This window comes from Cydia pomonella, chromosome 7 (genome assembly GCF_033807575.1).
Source record: "Cydia pomonella isolate Wapato2018A chromosome 7, ilCydPomo1, whole genome shotgun sequence".
NCBI classification, from domain to species: Eukaryota; Metazoa; Arthropoda; class Insecta; order Lepidoptera; family Tortricidae; genus Cydia; species Cydia pomonella.
Window position 1 is genome coordinate 21,404,745 of NC_084709.1, and position 16,944 is coordinate 21,421,688.

Below are 16,944 nucleotides of genomic sequence, written 5' to 3' on the forward strand. Positions count from 1 at the left end.
GAATAAATGTTTAATGGATATGACTAAATAACTGGAAGAGACGCATTTTACTGAAAGTTGATTTCGGAATTGACCTAATATGAATAATATTTACTGAAGACGTTTACCGGATTAAACTTACTGAAAAGAAAAATTCCTACTCAAGACTCAGATAGACCAAAAAAAAGTGAAAAAAAAAAATAAGCGAAAGATCAAGCTCATTTATATTTTATGCGCCTGTTGGTATTCTTTTTTGACTATGTGGACCTATATAAAAGAGCTATCTTAGCGTATGCATTCTGAAGGTATTTTATATACCAACTAACAACTTCGTGTTTCACTGGAGTAAACCTTAAGAGGCTGTCAATACCTAAAGCGCGCACACTGTCTATTTGTATCGGAGTAAATGAGATAGCACTGTCGCATGTTACTGGGCCTGGGCAAGGGAATAATAAGAAAAATATTTAAATAAAAAAAAGTGGAATATTAGTGTAATATTTTACTCAACAGCGGTTTAGATATAAATGTTTTGAAATTGTGATTTTAATTGCAGACCCATAAGTCAAAACAATAAAGACATAGAACCGTTTAATTGTGATTTTAAGACCAATCTTTGCAATTATTTTCTATCGAGCCGATTTCGTTCAATCATGTATCGAGTACAACCACGGTCTTTGAAATATAATTAATATGAACATATATTTTTCTTACTTGACTAAAACAAATAGTCTTTCTTAAAAAACTGTTTAAGTAACATCAATTTCAAGGACATTGGGTGTTGACAGCCTCTTAACTAGTAATATAGTTCCATGAATTAAGATAATAATATTACACCTACTTCAATTGACGAGATGCAATTCGACACAATGTGCTTCAAGGTGCTTCTCAAGGACATATTGGATGCCATTTAAGCTCCATACTCCATACCGCAAATGATATTAGGTTAGAAATCTGATATTGTAAGATTAATCTGGTATTCCGACTATGTTTTGTGACAAAGTGTTTTCTAACTATCATAATAAACCCGAATAAACAGCTGTTAACAAAAATAAATATCTCGTGGGCGTAAAATGTTGTTTAATTGTTTCTAATAGGCAATCATAAATTTATTTAATACTTGACATGTGACAATGACATGATTCATCAACAACAGCTTTTAAGTCAACATTAAGTAAAGCCCGACGATCATTGTCAAGAGGGCGCTGTTATTCTTATGTCTAGGGTGACTGTTCAGTTAAGTATGAAACATTTTGTTCCAATGAAATTCCGCAATATGTATCGTAATGTACTATTTTTAACCCTACGGATTAGTACCATAAAACTTAAGATTCATTGCTAATTTTTATTTAATTTGAGTTAAATTCTTTTTTAGTTAGTTTTATAGTTAAACCTGGCTCCTATGAATTATTTCCTCAGAATTTAAGGCAGGTGCATTGCATGTAACTAACGTAAAAATATAAATATATTTTCTCGTGTGTTAATTAAAGTACATTTGTGTAAGTTACAAAATTATAAGTAACTCTTCAGGTAAAAAATAAATATCAAGTGAAATTGCTTTTCGTACTATTTGTTGAAAGCTTTTATCGCAAAAACAGCTAACGAATTCCGGGAAACTCAGTTTTGTACGTAATAAAGTGTAATCTCAACAGCACGAATCTCGGAAATACCAAAAACCTTGTAATAACGAGGTTTATTGTGTCGATTCGGGTACTTAATGTTACATTTATATACACGTGTGCGTTATATACAATAATGGTAAATACCGGTTTATTTCGGTTTTATTCCAATCAATTCGGGACATAATGAAGAAACTCCTTTACCTACCAAAGCGCCGGCGCCGCATCCCATTCAAGGTAACATTTGGATGGCAAGCAGCTACATGACTTACTTTTTTTTTATTTAATTTATTATAGTTCCAATTAATTTTAAAAAAATCGCAGAGTTCCATGTTTACTTACTGCTAAAGTCATGAATGGCTTAATTACAGCAAGGGTTCGGACTTATTAAACTAATTTATATAACATTATTAACAATAGACGACCGGTTTGGCCTAGTGGGTAGTGACCCTGCCTACGAAGCTGATGGTCCCGGGTTCAAATCCTGGTAAGGGCATTTATTCGTGTGATGAGCAATGGATATTTGTTCCTGAGTCATGGGTGTTTTCTATGTATTTAAGTATTTATAAATGTTTATATATTATATATATCGTTGTCTAAGTACCCTCAACACAAGCCTTATTGAGCTTACTGAGGGACTTAGTCGATTTGTGTAATAATGTCCTATAATATTTATTATTGTATCTCCTTGGATTTCACGGGCCTATAAATCCCGGTCTTTTGATAGGCTTGCATGGGGATATAGATCCAACACGTAGAGGCCTCTTGGAGAGCTTTAATGTCATGTAGAACGCCTGCTGGAACCCGTTCACGGGCGCAACAATAGACACCAATGAACCGGTCGCAACAGGCATTGGGACTATTGTAGTAAAGTGAACAGTATAACGGTCTATGGATTGAAGTTTGGGAGGACAATGAGACTGGGTTATTGCAAAGACGTCCGGACACCTGCCATAACAATGTTTTCACTAGTTATCGAGGCAGGCGGTGACTCGCCGCCCACTAGATGGGCCCCTGAAAATGCCGTCGTGAAGACGACCAGGAGCAACACCGGTGTGAGCGGCTCAGGGGTGTCGAGAGGTGTACGCCGCTTTCTACCCAGTGGCTGATAACAGCCACTGTGCCAACTCGCGTCTTATGCAAGTTTTCACTTCCACCCCTGGAGCATTTAGCTCTAACGACTCCTCTCTGGACGGCCAATGAAGGCAAGCCAGAGCTGAGAGTCCTGCGGGTCCCCTTGGGGTCCACTCCGACCGACGAAGACACGCCGGAGACGGAGACCCTGACCGACTCTCGGAAGTACTCGGGTCCGTGGGGTCGTTACTCCCCAACAGCTCGCCACAAGCTGCCCTGCGGTTATTATTTATTATTATAACAAAGCAAATATTTGTTTACAAAATATAGTCGTAATTATTTGATATGTAATAATTTTTTCAATCTTGTATGTGTTACGGAAGGCTATTTATTATTTTCTTAAGTATGAAATTATTAGTTCTCGTTCCGTAGACATTATTATATGATGGTAGTATGAATCTAGGTGCATTAGGGATACTTCTTAATCTATTGTGATATTCATTTAATTTATCTATATGTAGGTGTTCTTCTTTAAGAATGGACTGTTGCGATACTACTGCGGCGGCAATGATGCTGCCGCCGTATCTGGCAATTTTCTTGATATACTAAGTGACGAATTCAACGTCATAATCGCAGAAGTAATGTAGCGGCGAATGTCATTCAAAATGAGTGGAAAAGGACAGATACAATGACGACAAGGGGGCAGTAGTAATGCAGTTGATATCCGAATGTCACCTTTTAGACGGTTCAAGCCGTTACATATTCAATCAAGAAAAATGATAGTGACCCAACTAGTATTTGGACCCGGGTATGTCCTTAAACTACGTCCAAAAGAGAGGTATGGGCATTGTGAATGTCATCTCGCTTTGTGTGGTAGGACACAGCACAGCGGATGACATTCCAAATCTAGACCAGAGCCTGGGGACCTTACAGAAAACCGCAGCCAAATAACACTAGACCCTACTCATAGTGTTGTGTTCCTGCCGGTGAGTAAGGTTGCCAGAGCTGAACGACGGTGCGGAGTGTTAGGTTCGCCAACGCGCATGTAACTCCTCTGAAGTTGCGGGCATACATAGGCTGCAGAGCCTGCTTACCATCAGGCGGCCGTATGCTTGTTTGCCACCGACATAGTATTTAAAAAAAGTGACATCGCCCGCTTCGATGACACAGCTGTCCTTAAAACTGTCGTCTGTTTTCTACCATAGCTTGGGACTTATTTTGTCCTCATACGCACGAATACGAGCTTTTAATTAAAGTTAACTGTGCTTTATACACACAAGGGAGCTGTGGTCTCACCTCTTTGAATGCGTATTTGCGAGCACAATTTCACGGTGAATTTACTCGATGAATTTGTTTAGACGTAACTATACTCGTAGGTATACATAAATGCAGACCAAATAAATGTTGCAAGTTTGCTCATTATTTTACCGGATTTTTTATCTGTTTGGTAAATTATCATTGCCATTGTCTGAAAGGTCGTTTATAAAACCTGATAGGCTAGGATAAATGAATAGTTGAGTAACACAAGTGTTTTTATTTTATTTTATTGTATTTTAATACTAAAACTCCTTTCACAGCTTTGATGTTCAGCAACTGAGAGTCTACCACCAGGGATCGGAGCCGGTTTATTGGAAAAACTTTGAAATAAACATATATTTCGGTTTATTTTATACTCCAAATATAGGACTCGGTTGTGTTTTTAGATAACGACTTCGTATTATTAGATTGCCCAATTAGAAATGAAATAATTAACAAAGAACGAAAAAATACCGTTTTCGTTCCCATAGAAAAAATACCGGTTTCCGATCCCTGTCCACCACAAACCACTTTCGACGTGTTGCATCTCTGGCGTACTTGCAAATTCGTACGTAAGTGTGACAGGGAGGGAGGTCGATCGTAGTTCGCGGTAGGCCTTCTGACAATTAATCGCTAATATGGCGATACATATAAAACAACTGTGTAGATACAATGTACTTATACTGTTTTCAATAAAATTATTTGTATTTGTATTTGTATCTGTATCTGTATCTGTATCTGTATCTGTATCTGTATCGGTATCTGTATCTGTATCTGTATCTGTATCTGTATCTGTATCTGTATCTGTATCTGTATCTGTATCTGTATCTGTATCTGTATCTGTATCTGTATCTGTATCTGTATCTGTATCTGTATCTGTATCTGTATATGTATCTGTATCTGTATCTGTATCTGTATCTGTATCTGTATCTGTATCTGTATCTGTATCTGTATCTGTATCTGTATCTGTATCTGTATCTGTATCTGTATCTGTATCTGTATCTGTATCTGTATCTGTATCTGTATCTGTATCTGTATCTGTATCTGTATCTGTATCTGTATCTGTATCTGTATCTGTATCTGTATCTGTATCTGTATCTGTATCTGTATCTGTATCTGTATCTGTATCTGTATCTGTATCTGTATCTGTATCTGTATCTGTATCTGTATCTGTATCTGTATCTGTATCTGTATCTGTATCTGTATCTGTATCTGTATTTGTATTTGTATTTGTAATGTATTACTCGTATTTACAAGTTGGATAGTAAAAATTTACATTTTCACGTAAAATAAACGAACAATGAAAGGGCCGACACTTCTGAGAGCCTACAGCGAACACCAAAGTTCGCATAATATAGCGGACATCTTTAACTGTTACTCCTATTAAAGCATTATTAGAGTGACAAAGAAAGATGGCCGAAATTTATGAACATCGGTGTTTGCGGTAGACCCTCTATTTTCTATAGAAATTATCACGTGATCACCGATACGCGCCTTTGAAGACCCTCGGACCCGGACCTGGGCCGTTCTCCTTAAATCTTATTTATGTTCTGAGGCATAAAGCCTATAATACAAAAAACAAACTGAAAAAATGGTTTTGGAAAAAAAAATTGGTTCAAGCTTTTATCGCTGAATGTACTTTTATTTCCATAGGCAACTATGTTCCCATGGCCATATCTCCATCATTAGATCAGCTCAATGGTACCATAATAAATTACATTATCACCCGACTTACATATGAATGCAAAATTTCAGCTTGATCGGAAACCGGGAAGCGAGTCAAATTTTGCTTTCAAGATTTGCCCCACACAGACATACATACATACGTACATATACGGCTATACGGCTTGACCATTTTTTCATAGTGGCACGCGCCTTTGCGGTTTTTAAACAATAGATAAGACGATAATCCGTAGAAGCTCACGGAGAAAAATAGAAACTATACTAACTGGGCAAGTTAAATAAAAGCTTGTAAAATGGCTCACACGGTGACAAGAGGCTTATATTAAAAATGTAAGAGTAACTTTTTGTTTGCATTCCAACGATTTTAAACGTGAATATTTTTAAGCGACAATGGGCTTTATGCTTGGCCACATATGTTATTCAGAGTGTTGTTCTTATAACTAGAGTTTGGTAGCTTAAATACTGTATAATAGTTTTTTTTTTACATATAAATAAAACCTTATACAGGTACCTATAATGAACTAAATGTACATTACGAAACAAGTGCGAAAAATAGGAAATTCGAAACGAGGGGCAAATTAGTACATTACGATACAAGTGCGAAAAATAGGAAATTCGAAACGAGTGGCGATAAATTAAAACACGACCGAAGGGAGTGTTTTAAATCGACACGAGTTGCGAATTACCTATTTGCACATGTATCGTACAACGTTTTACAGTACATATGGCCCTTTAAATGTTTGACACAGTAACGTAATATGCTAATTTGCGCACTATTGCGGTAAAGTAGCACCATATGTACTGTAAAAAACACTTTTAAATGGATACAAATTGCGAATTACCTATTCGCACATGTCCCGCACAACATTTTACAGTACTTACATAATAATATAGCCCTATAAATTCTGACACAGTAACGTACAATTATTACGATACAAGTGCGAAAAATAGGAAATTCGCACGTGTATCTTACAACGTTTTTCAGTACATATATTATGACCCTTTAAATTTTCGACATAGTTACATAATGTGCTAATTTACGCACTAGTGCGGAAAAGTAGCACCATATGTACTGAAATAGTACCTACATTACGATACAAGTGCGAAAAATAGGAAATTCGTAACGAGTGGCGATATATTAAACACGACCGAAGGGAGTGTTTTAAATCGACACGAGTTGCGAATTACAGCGCGCGTCATATGACGTCTTCAAAAGGTTAACTCAGTCGGATAATATAATGAAAAAGCACGAGTGTTATTATATATTCTGAAAAAGCACGCGTGTTTAATATCTGGGATTATGTGCCAAAAATCAGTGGAATAAAAAGCGTCATTTTGAGCAAGTATGTTGAAAATAATATTATTCAACGGTTAAATAAAATTTATTTCAGTTTTATCCTGAACATAAGCCAATCAGCTTGTTTTATTTACTTTTCGGTTTTTCTTGATTGATTTTCCGAGGGTATCATTAATCTTAAAACTTTCAGCGTGGAATCTAAAAAAGGCTCTCAAATTAATGGCGCGGTGAGGTTGAAAAAATGCTTTAATTAGAAAACGCAGTACCTAATGTTAACAAGTGTTAATTAAAATAAACCAAAGTAACAAATACGAGTAACAAGAGTAAAATGAAATTTTTTCAAGATATTTGTGTCTACCTTTTTTAGTTGTACGTAAAATTTTGACAAATTTTTCGTAAAATGCACATTTAATACTTGGCCATAACTTTCATTTTCTGAATCAGAATCAGATATAGGGACCGTGCGCGTTGGAGGGTCTGCCATCTATTGGCCTGAATCGGAACAATAAACATGTAAATTTACACGTCACGTGTTTTTTTGTGCATAGTAGGTTCTGCCATCTTGTGGGCTACATCGGAACAATAAACATCACATTTACGCCTCGCGCCAAAAATCTGACGGCTCCTGTGCTGCCTCCTATAGTTCATGCACGCTCCCTATATAGGTGGTACGATTCGATCACTATGTTTTATCCACAAATCTAATATATAAATAAAACCGGCCAAGAGCATGTCGGGCCATGCTCAGTGTAGGGTTCCGTAGTTACTCTTCCATCCCAATAAGCTGAACTGGAGCTTAAAGTATAGTAGATTGTTAACCAAGGGATGAAACGCGAGTTAAACAAATAGGCAAATTTGCATAATCAGTACCTAATGAAAGTCTTTTTACTATAAAGGGGAAACTTTTTGCGATAACTCAAAAACAGCTAAACTGATCATGTCCGCTATAGTTTTCATTTAAAGTCTTTCTTAAGCTCTACTTCCACGATTTTTTTCATATGTTTTGGACCTATGGTTCAAAAGTTAGAGGGGGGGGGGGACACATTTTTTTTCTTTCGGAGCGATTATCTCCGAATATAAGCACTTTATCAAAAAATGTTTGTTAAAGACCCCTATTAGTTTTGAAAGCCCTTTCCAACGATACCCCACACTGTAGGGTTGAAGCAGAAAAAAAAATTCACCCCCACTTTACGTGTAGGGGAGGTACCCTCAAAAAAATTAAATTTTTAGATTTTATTGTATGACTTTGTCGGTTTTATTGATTTATATATCCATGCCGAATTTCAGCTTTCTAGCACTAACGACCACGGAGCAAAGCCTCGGACAGACAGACAGACAGACAGACAGACAGACAGACAGACCGACAGACAGACGGACATGGCGAAACTATAAGGGTTCCTAGTTGACTACGGAACCCTAAAAAAAGATATTACAGTTGAAATGTGAGAAACAGTTTATTAAAAAATATGATTAATAATATTAATTATCTATGTCGTTCAGGAAATCATTGATTGAATAATAACATTTTCGAATTAGAAATCCTCCTGTTCGATTTCTTCAAAAAAAGACTAATTTAAATATCATTAATCACAGTAACTGATCCTTGATTGTTTCATGGTTACGTATCAAAATAAGGCATTAGTTGTCAAGCGGACCCCAGGCTCCCATGAGCCGTGCAATATGACGGGAAAACGCGAGGAAGAAAGTATCAAAATAAGGCATTTACCACTGTATGACCAATTTAATATTAATATGTGAATTTTTATCAATAAATCCTACGATTTGGGTCAGGTATACTTTGAGAATACAATTTTTATACACGAATTCAATATCTGTCATCCTTTTTTCTGACAACAGGTTAATGGTAATGAAAAAGTAGGATGACCCGTTTACTTAAAAGAAGAATGTGCAATTTGTCCCATAGATGTGTACTGTTGATACATATCTAGTTCGAAAGGGTTAACACATGGCATTATTTTATTGTATAACACCAACTTTGGATAACGGGCAGGGACTGAGCAATAAAAAAAAAGAGTGGCGCATATAAACCGTTGTTTTACAAAATACTTGTTGTTAGGTGTTTTATATGAAAGAATATGAGAAATGCTAGATTTCTGTTTACCACCACCTACGTTAAAGAACGTACAGGGCTGGATTTAATTGTTCAAACATATGCTTGAATTAAAAATGCATGAATTAATAGAGTCGGCAGCATTACTACAGCAGTATTGCAGCGGGACATTACTGCTAACTGCATTTGCTGTCACAAATGTCTAAATCGTTATTGCCGTCCGGATTTTTGATATTTGAGGTAAGAGAAGGTGTAGCTACTTTCGAAGAAGCTCGACTTGAACACCTGAACCAAAAGGACCTTCAAGAAAGTCTTGACCTAAGCCGTCTTACGCATACATGTATAACGACCAAGGGTAGCTTTATTGTGCACAGTGCGACCGGACATTTAAGACCAAGTTCGGTTTTGCGAGCCATATACGTGCTCATCAGAGGAAATTGTAAAGTTCGCCGTTGTCGGACACGACATAGAGGACTATATATGTATTTGCAGCAATACGGTCGGCAGTAATGTCGCGCTGCATTACCGCAGCAGTAATGCTGGTGAAGTCTAAATTCGATATCTTTACAAGTATTCAACCGCAGTCGTAGGTAGGTAATAACAATTGGAGCCAGTACAAGTGGACTATTCTGTTCCACCTAGCGTAACATACTAGCACTAGAACAATTGGAGTTTGAACTTTATTGCTTGAGAATACGGTAAAAAATTGAATGCAAGACAAGACAAGACAAGACAAAGCATTTATTGCAATCATATTAGGTACATAAAATTACATGATATGTACCCTGCAAGGGCGCAGCAATCTTATAACTAAATAACGACTAGTACATAGTGGCGCCCCCTACGCAGAGTTTCGCGTTATATTCTCTATTAAATAAAAAGGATCCATTTCTACAAACGTCTACCCGCTACGTTTTAGCTAGTTTCGCGGATTTAACTATCGGAAGCAACACTATTGCCTCCCGAGGCAAACAAAGATGCAATAAACCCTTGCGAGGCAACTGTAACGCGCCCACTATCCTTAATAGCGCTTTATATTGCTACCACAGACTACACAGACACCGCATCATAAAGCGTTTGCAAAGACCACGTGTTCACCACACATTAAGTGCAATTTTCCTTGTAAAGTGCCATGATTCGACCAGCATTTGAGTTGTATTCTACACTATTTTATACTTTAACAGCCTAGGTACACCACGAAAGCTTATTTTTGTTCAAGACGCCAGGAAACGAAGGGTTGCAAACCAAGTAGATATAGACGGCCGAGCGTAGGGATACGCGGCCGGCAACCCCGCCCCGCCGAGATTTGTATAGTGTAAAAAATTATAAGAAGTCAATTTGTTTTATTCGTAGGTTTACACAGCTAAAAATAAACTACGAATCTACTACTATTTGATGGTTGAATGCCAAGACTTTGTGTCACAATTTGACGTATAAAAACAAAAATTAGGTTGCTTTAAAGTTTTGGGTGTGTAATGTATGAAATTCCTTTACATAATTATCATCTTCACTCATTGCACCTGATATATAATATTTCCGGGCCTAATTTGAAGTAAGTCATGTCAACATTTCATTGCAAGTTTGAGAAAATATATTTTATTAGGTACACGAGTAGTGGTCGCTATTGTAAGCGCATCTGAAATACTCGTAAGCAGTCGCTCTTCTATTCTAAAATATATAACCGTGTATGGGGGGGGGGGGGGAGATATAGACATCAAGTTGATTTTGACGCCTGGGGCCAATTCCCCCATTGACAGCACTGGCTTCCCTCGAATGATGAATGTAAGTTGCAACAGTCAACCAATTATTAACCTTAAAATGCGATAAGTTTTTGAGGTAACTTAAAAAAAAGTTTTGGAACTGATTTCAAACGTAACTATGATTACTAGTGGCTCTGTGGCCTCGCAATAAACTTAAAAAATGTAAAAAAATAAATACTTAGTCGATTCAATTCAATTCAATTCAATACTTTATTGATAAAATAAAATTTTACATGTCAGGTACCATTGTGCTTATAGCTAAGTCTTATTATTTAATATTGCTCATAGTTGAGAGGCAAGGCTGAGTTAACGAACCAGTTGTTTTGTATGTATATACCGGGTGTTTCCTGTAACACGAGCAAATAATTAAACCATATATAGTACTCCTAAAATGATATAAATTTTGATTAACAACTTTAAAAAATTATGAAATCTTTAGAGTTTATCTTTTTCATACTAATTTAATATTATTTTCAATGTACGCTGACATCAGTGTGTTTGACGTTGCTTGTCACGGTTTAAACGTAACAAAATTCGTAATACATTGCGTCTTAGAATTAACTTCAATGTGTAATAAAAATTAAAACATAAGTTATTTTTAAAAGTTGCTGAACAAATGTTGGTGAGTTTGAGGAGTACAGCCTACATTTTAATTTATTGCTCCTGTTACAGGAAACACCCGGTATATACACATATGTACATAGTTTTACTCACCAGATACAGTGCTAGGTCTCGAAAAAGGCATCGACAGAATAGTATGCATCAGACACCAGTTTAGATTTAAGTTTTTTATTGAAATTTTCGTCGCTCGCAGTTTGTTTTAACTCGAGTAGTATTTTATTATATACTTTAGGCCCTACCGTGTGCATACACGGTCATGGTCGAGTCGAGTCACTATCACCGCGAACTCACAATAGTCTTAAGTGCTAAAGACTCTACTGGCACTTTTTTATGGCAATTTCTACCATTTTAATCATTTTACAAAAAACTAAAAAATTAAAAAAAAAAGAAATATTCTGTCGAACTACCAAACTTGCTTACAACGTTTCATGAGAATCAGTTGAGAAATACGACCAGCAGAAGAGAACGTCCGTACTTACGAAAGCATTGCCCAATTTAAAATAAAATGAAGACCTTCGCTAACCCCCGTTAAAAAGTGCGGCCTATGTGTGGTGACCTCGATTGTCTTACGTGCTCCGTCTAGTAGTTGGTGGTCTGTGATGGCTACACATGTCGCTTTGAGCGGGCTGCCTTTTATTTCGAGTCTGATGTTTGTTCAGTAAATGGTACAAAGGTTGTTGGAGCGTTTTAAGTCAATATGGTGAAACGGCTTGGAAATTTTTCTCTTGTAAAGGGTTAGTTCGATGCATTTCAGCTTAATACACTTTATTGTACAGTCAGCATCAAAAGTAGCGACAAACGTATCTGATATTCCGTATAACTTTTCCAAATGTTGAAAATTTTTCTAAAATTCGCGTTCAAAAATATATGTTTTACAGTCTTAGTTGTTCTATATTAAAAACATTACATTTTGTTAAGCTGTTACAGTATCTACATACTTATGAAGCGTTATTTGATCCGCTACTTTTGATGCTGACTGTACCACTGGAGTCGTCTTTAAGAGCTTACCCCTCTGTAGAAAACGTCGGCTAATGGTCATATGTATTATATAGACTGACGTTTACTTGACGTGGCCCTCCCCCGCAAAAATCGGCAGACTTATTTGTACAAAAAATTACAGACAAGGCGTCGCCTTTAAGAGATTACCCCTCTGTGGAAAACGTCGGCCACTGGTCATAAATATGTATTATATAGACTGACGTTTATTTAAAGTGGCCCTCCCCCGCAAAAATCGGCAGACTTATTTGTACAGAAAATTACAGACAAGGCGTGTCCAGTTGTTAAATCCTCCAAGTACCTAGTGGCTGACCGTGAAACCGTCTTTTCGGGCCGCATCTGTCAAATTAAAATGTAAGCCCGTAACATTTCAGATTTTTCAAACGCTGTGCATTGTTATCGCTTACATTTTCTCCACCACGCATATCATAAACCCCGCCACAAAATTGAATGGCCAGTTACGAATGAACTCAATCAGAATAGGTCTTCTTCTACTGCCGGCCTTATCTCATCTTATTTGGCGTCGGCTCTCATAATCGTCTTTCTCCAAAGGTGTCTTCTCTGGGTCGTCTTTGGGCTTATATTACAATTCGTTAGGTCTTTTTTGATGGTATCTATCTATGTAAGTCGAGGTCTTCAGTTCTTGCTTGGACCCTGATTGGCATTAAGCACTTTCATGTCATGTGGTCCTCCGGTCGCCTCGTGACGTGCCTGTACCATCGCAGTCTGGTATTTGCTAATTTGTCCTGTATGGGCCTTACTTTGAAGGTCCTTATGTAATGGTTCGGCACTTTGTCTAACAGTACCCCTAGTGTAAATTTTATCGACATCATAACGTGACGAACGAGTTTGCGTTAAGTCTCATTTTGTATAGGATTTTGAGTTTCCAAAACATCCCGCTTGGCGCGCTCTTTCTTAATCCAATACAAAATGAGACTAAACGCAAACGCGTACGTCACGTTTCGAAATTGAATTTATTTACACTAGGGGTACAGGGTGACCTCAGCAGACCATCTGAGCATTCTCATTTCGGCTACGTGTAATTTATCCGATTTTTGTTATTCATAATAGGTCGATGTAATTTTGCAGCTCGCTGTACATTGTAACATGGCAAATCTGCATGGTGCAGCCACCGCATGATAAGAATAAAACATGCCTCTTGCGTTCAGATGAAATTTTCTTTGCGATTTCGCCGCTGCTACGAAATTTTGATTTATATTACTAAGCGATAAGTCCGCCTGTTGTTACCTACCAATCTGTATATTTTATCAATTTCTGTATCTGTTTTTTATGTAGTGTGCAATAAAGAATTTTATTATTATTATCTTTATTCATTTATTATTATTATTATTATTCGTTTACATGACTGCTTCATAATGTACATATAATAAAATATAATATATTTGTAACTGGCTGTTGCCTGCGACTTCTTCCGCGTGGATTTATTTCCCACTAAACACACTTTCAACCCGTTTTTAACCCTATTAAGGGATGAATTTTAAAAAATGCTGAAATTAATTTTCTCATATTTTATGAAAATTACGCAGATTCAAGTTCCTAATTGAATATAAAAATTTATCCTCTTTTAAACCTCCTCGGGGGATGAATTTCCGAAAACGCAAAAAAAAACTTCTATTTTAATATAATATTTATACTTTTCGCGAAGTTTCAAGTTTCTAACTTTAAACAAAACCTGATCCGCATACGAACTTTCATCCCCTTTTTAACCTCTTTAGGGGATGAATTTCCTAAAATCACTTTTCTTCTATCTAAATATAATACCTTATCACAATACGCTTAAAAAATAGTATTTAAGGATATTGTGATTGTTTTAATTTTTGTATATTTTGCAATTAAATAAATTTTACAGTACATATGGTGCTACTTTACCGTACTAGTGCGAAAATTAGCATATTACGTTACTGTGCCGAACATTTAAAGGGCCATTATGTACTGTAAAACGTTGTACGATACATGTGCAAATAGGTAATTCGCAACTCGTGTCGATTTAAAACACTCCCTTCGGTTGTTTGAATTTATCGCCACTTGTTTCGAATTTCCTATTTTTCGCACTAGTATCGTAATTTTCTGCCTCTGACATTTGCTCACAATAGGGGAATGTGAAAATAATAATTTCATGCACTGCAAGTGAATTTAACTAAATCGTACTATTATATTACGAGTATCTTATATTTGTAGATATACTTTCTATAATTTTAATAACCAGAGAGGAAACCGGGGACTATGTTTGTATGGATAAGCAATCGTTCACTATCGTCTTAACGAAGCTGCAACAGTTTTAGGCGGTATTTTAATAATTTATGGCCCTACCAGGTGTCACCCTGAACACAAATTTACATAACGGGTAGGCGCACATATAAATTTATAGCTACGCGTATTTCGTGGCCTCGAAATTCGATCAAGCGTGAGGTACGTTTGTGTTGGGAGTTCCGTGGGTCTCTAAAATTTAGATTGTAGTTGAGGTATGAATTGTTGATGTTAGAAGTTTGAAACATACAGGAAACGTGAGCAAGATGAAGTCTGCGCATTCAGTATGTTATAAGCAACTGTTTCGAAACTACTAGTAGTTTTTGTGAGATTGACATTAATTTATTTTTTCCTGTAAAAAAATGTTCCTACTTGATTTACGACATTTATGGACACCCTCTTTTTTTATCCATGACACATTTTTTATAAATGAAATCGCTTTTTTACAAATATACAGATCAAGAAAAACAATTAATAATTTATTAAGGCATGTAACGCGTGAACCATAAGAATTGATTTGTTCATTTGTTCCGTGTACACAATATAACAATGAGTAGGAAAGTGCTCGCCAATTGAATGTATGGTTACTTCAAGTAACCACTCTATTAATTATATAATGTACCTACATTATAATAAACACTATCTATTTAGTAGCATACTAGCCCTACTCATAGTGTTATGTTCCTCCCGGAGAGAAAGGTTGCCAGAGCTCAACGACGGTGCGGAGTGTTAGAGTCGGCACCGCGCATGTAACTACTCTGGAGTTACAGGCATACATAGGCTACGGAGACTGCTTACTATTAGGCGGTCCGTATGCTTGATTGCCACCGGCGTAGTATATTTAAAAAAAAACGCGGACTATGCACCAAGGTCGTATCAAACCCCGTTCAAAATCTTAACGCATTTTAAAAATAGAATCGACCTTCTTGTATTTGGGTTTTTAAAGTTAAAAAAGGTTACGATAACTTTTATGAAAATGAATATGCACTGAATTAGAATATACTAGGAAATATTAACATTGGTTTTAAACTTTTATATATAATCAACTACCCTCAGGAAATATCCTACAATAACTTACATTTCGGTAACCATTAAAAAAAGCGGCCAAGTGCGAGTCGGACTCGCGCATGAAGGGTTCCGTACAATTTAAGACGTATTAAAAAAAAATCTTCTTACTAGATCTTGTTCAACATTTTACCACTTTGGACACACATTTTACCACTTTGGAAGTGTCTCTCGCGCAAACTATTCAGTTTAGAAAAAAATGATATTAGGAACCTAACTATCATTTTTGAAGACCTATCCATACATACCTTACACATATATGTTTGATGAAAAAAAATTTTTTTTAATTTTATGACTTATTAAAAAAAAACTACTCACTAGATCTCGTTCAAAACAATTTTCGGTAAAAGTTTGCATGGTAATGTATATCATATATTTTTTTTAGATTTTTCATTCTGTTATTTTAGAAGTTACAGGGGGGGGGACACACTTTTTTTCACTTTGGAAGGTTCTCTCGCGCAAACTATTCAGTTTAGAAAAAAATGATATTAGAAAAATTAATATCATTTTTGAAGACCTATCCATAGATACCCCACACGTATGGGTATGATGAAAAAAATTTTTTTTTTTAATTTCATGACGTATTAAAAAAAAACTACTTACTAGATCTCGTTCAAACCAATTTTCGGTGGAAGTTTACATAGCAATGTATATCATATATTTTTTTTAGATTTTTCATTCTGTTAGTTTAGAAGTTACGGGGGGGGGACACACTTTTTTTCACTTTGAAAGGTTCTCTCGCGCAAACTATTCAGTTTAGAAAAAAATGATATTAGAAACATTAATATCATTTTTGAAGACCTATCCATAGATACCCCACACGTATGGGTATGATGAAAAAATTTTTTTTTTTTAATTTCATGACGTATTAAAAAAAAACTACTTACTAGATCTCGTTCAAACCAATTTTCGGTGGAAGTTTACATGGCAATGTATATCATATATTTTTTTTAGATTTTTCATTCTGTTATTTTAGAAGTTACGGGGGGGGGAACACACATTTTACCACTTTGGAAGTGTCTCTCGCGCAAACTATTCATTTTAGAAAAAAATGATATTAGAAACCTCAATATCATTTTTGAAGACCTATCCATAGATACCCCACACGTATGGGTTTGATGAAAAAAGATTTTTTGAGTTTCAGTTCTAAGTATGGGGAACCCCCAAAATTTATTGTTTTTTTTTCTATTTTTGTGTAAACATCCTAATGCGGTTCAT

The 16,944-nt window shown here is 36.1% G+C and overlaps 1 long non-coding RNA gene across 1 annotated transcript; it reads left to right on the forward strand.

Moving 5' to 3' along the window:
• The first annotated feature begins 131 nt into the window (after nt 1–131).
• LOC133520138 (uncharacterized) lies at nt 132–16,658 on the forward strand. Its single transcript, XR_009799707.1, has 2 exons — nt 132–457; nt 15,763–16,658. It is a non-coding gene; the product is annotated as an uncharacterized LOC133520138 (long non-coding RNA).
• The last annotated feature ends 286 nt before the right edge of the window (nt 16,659–16,944 follow it).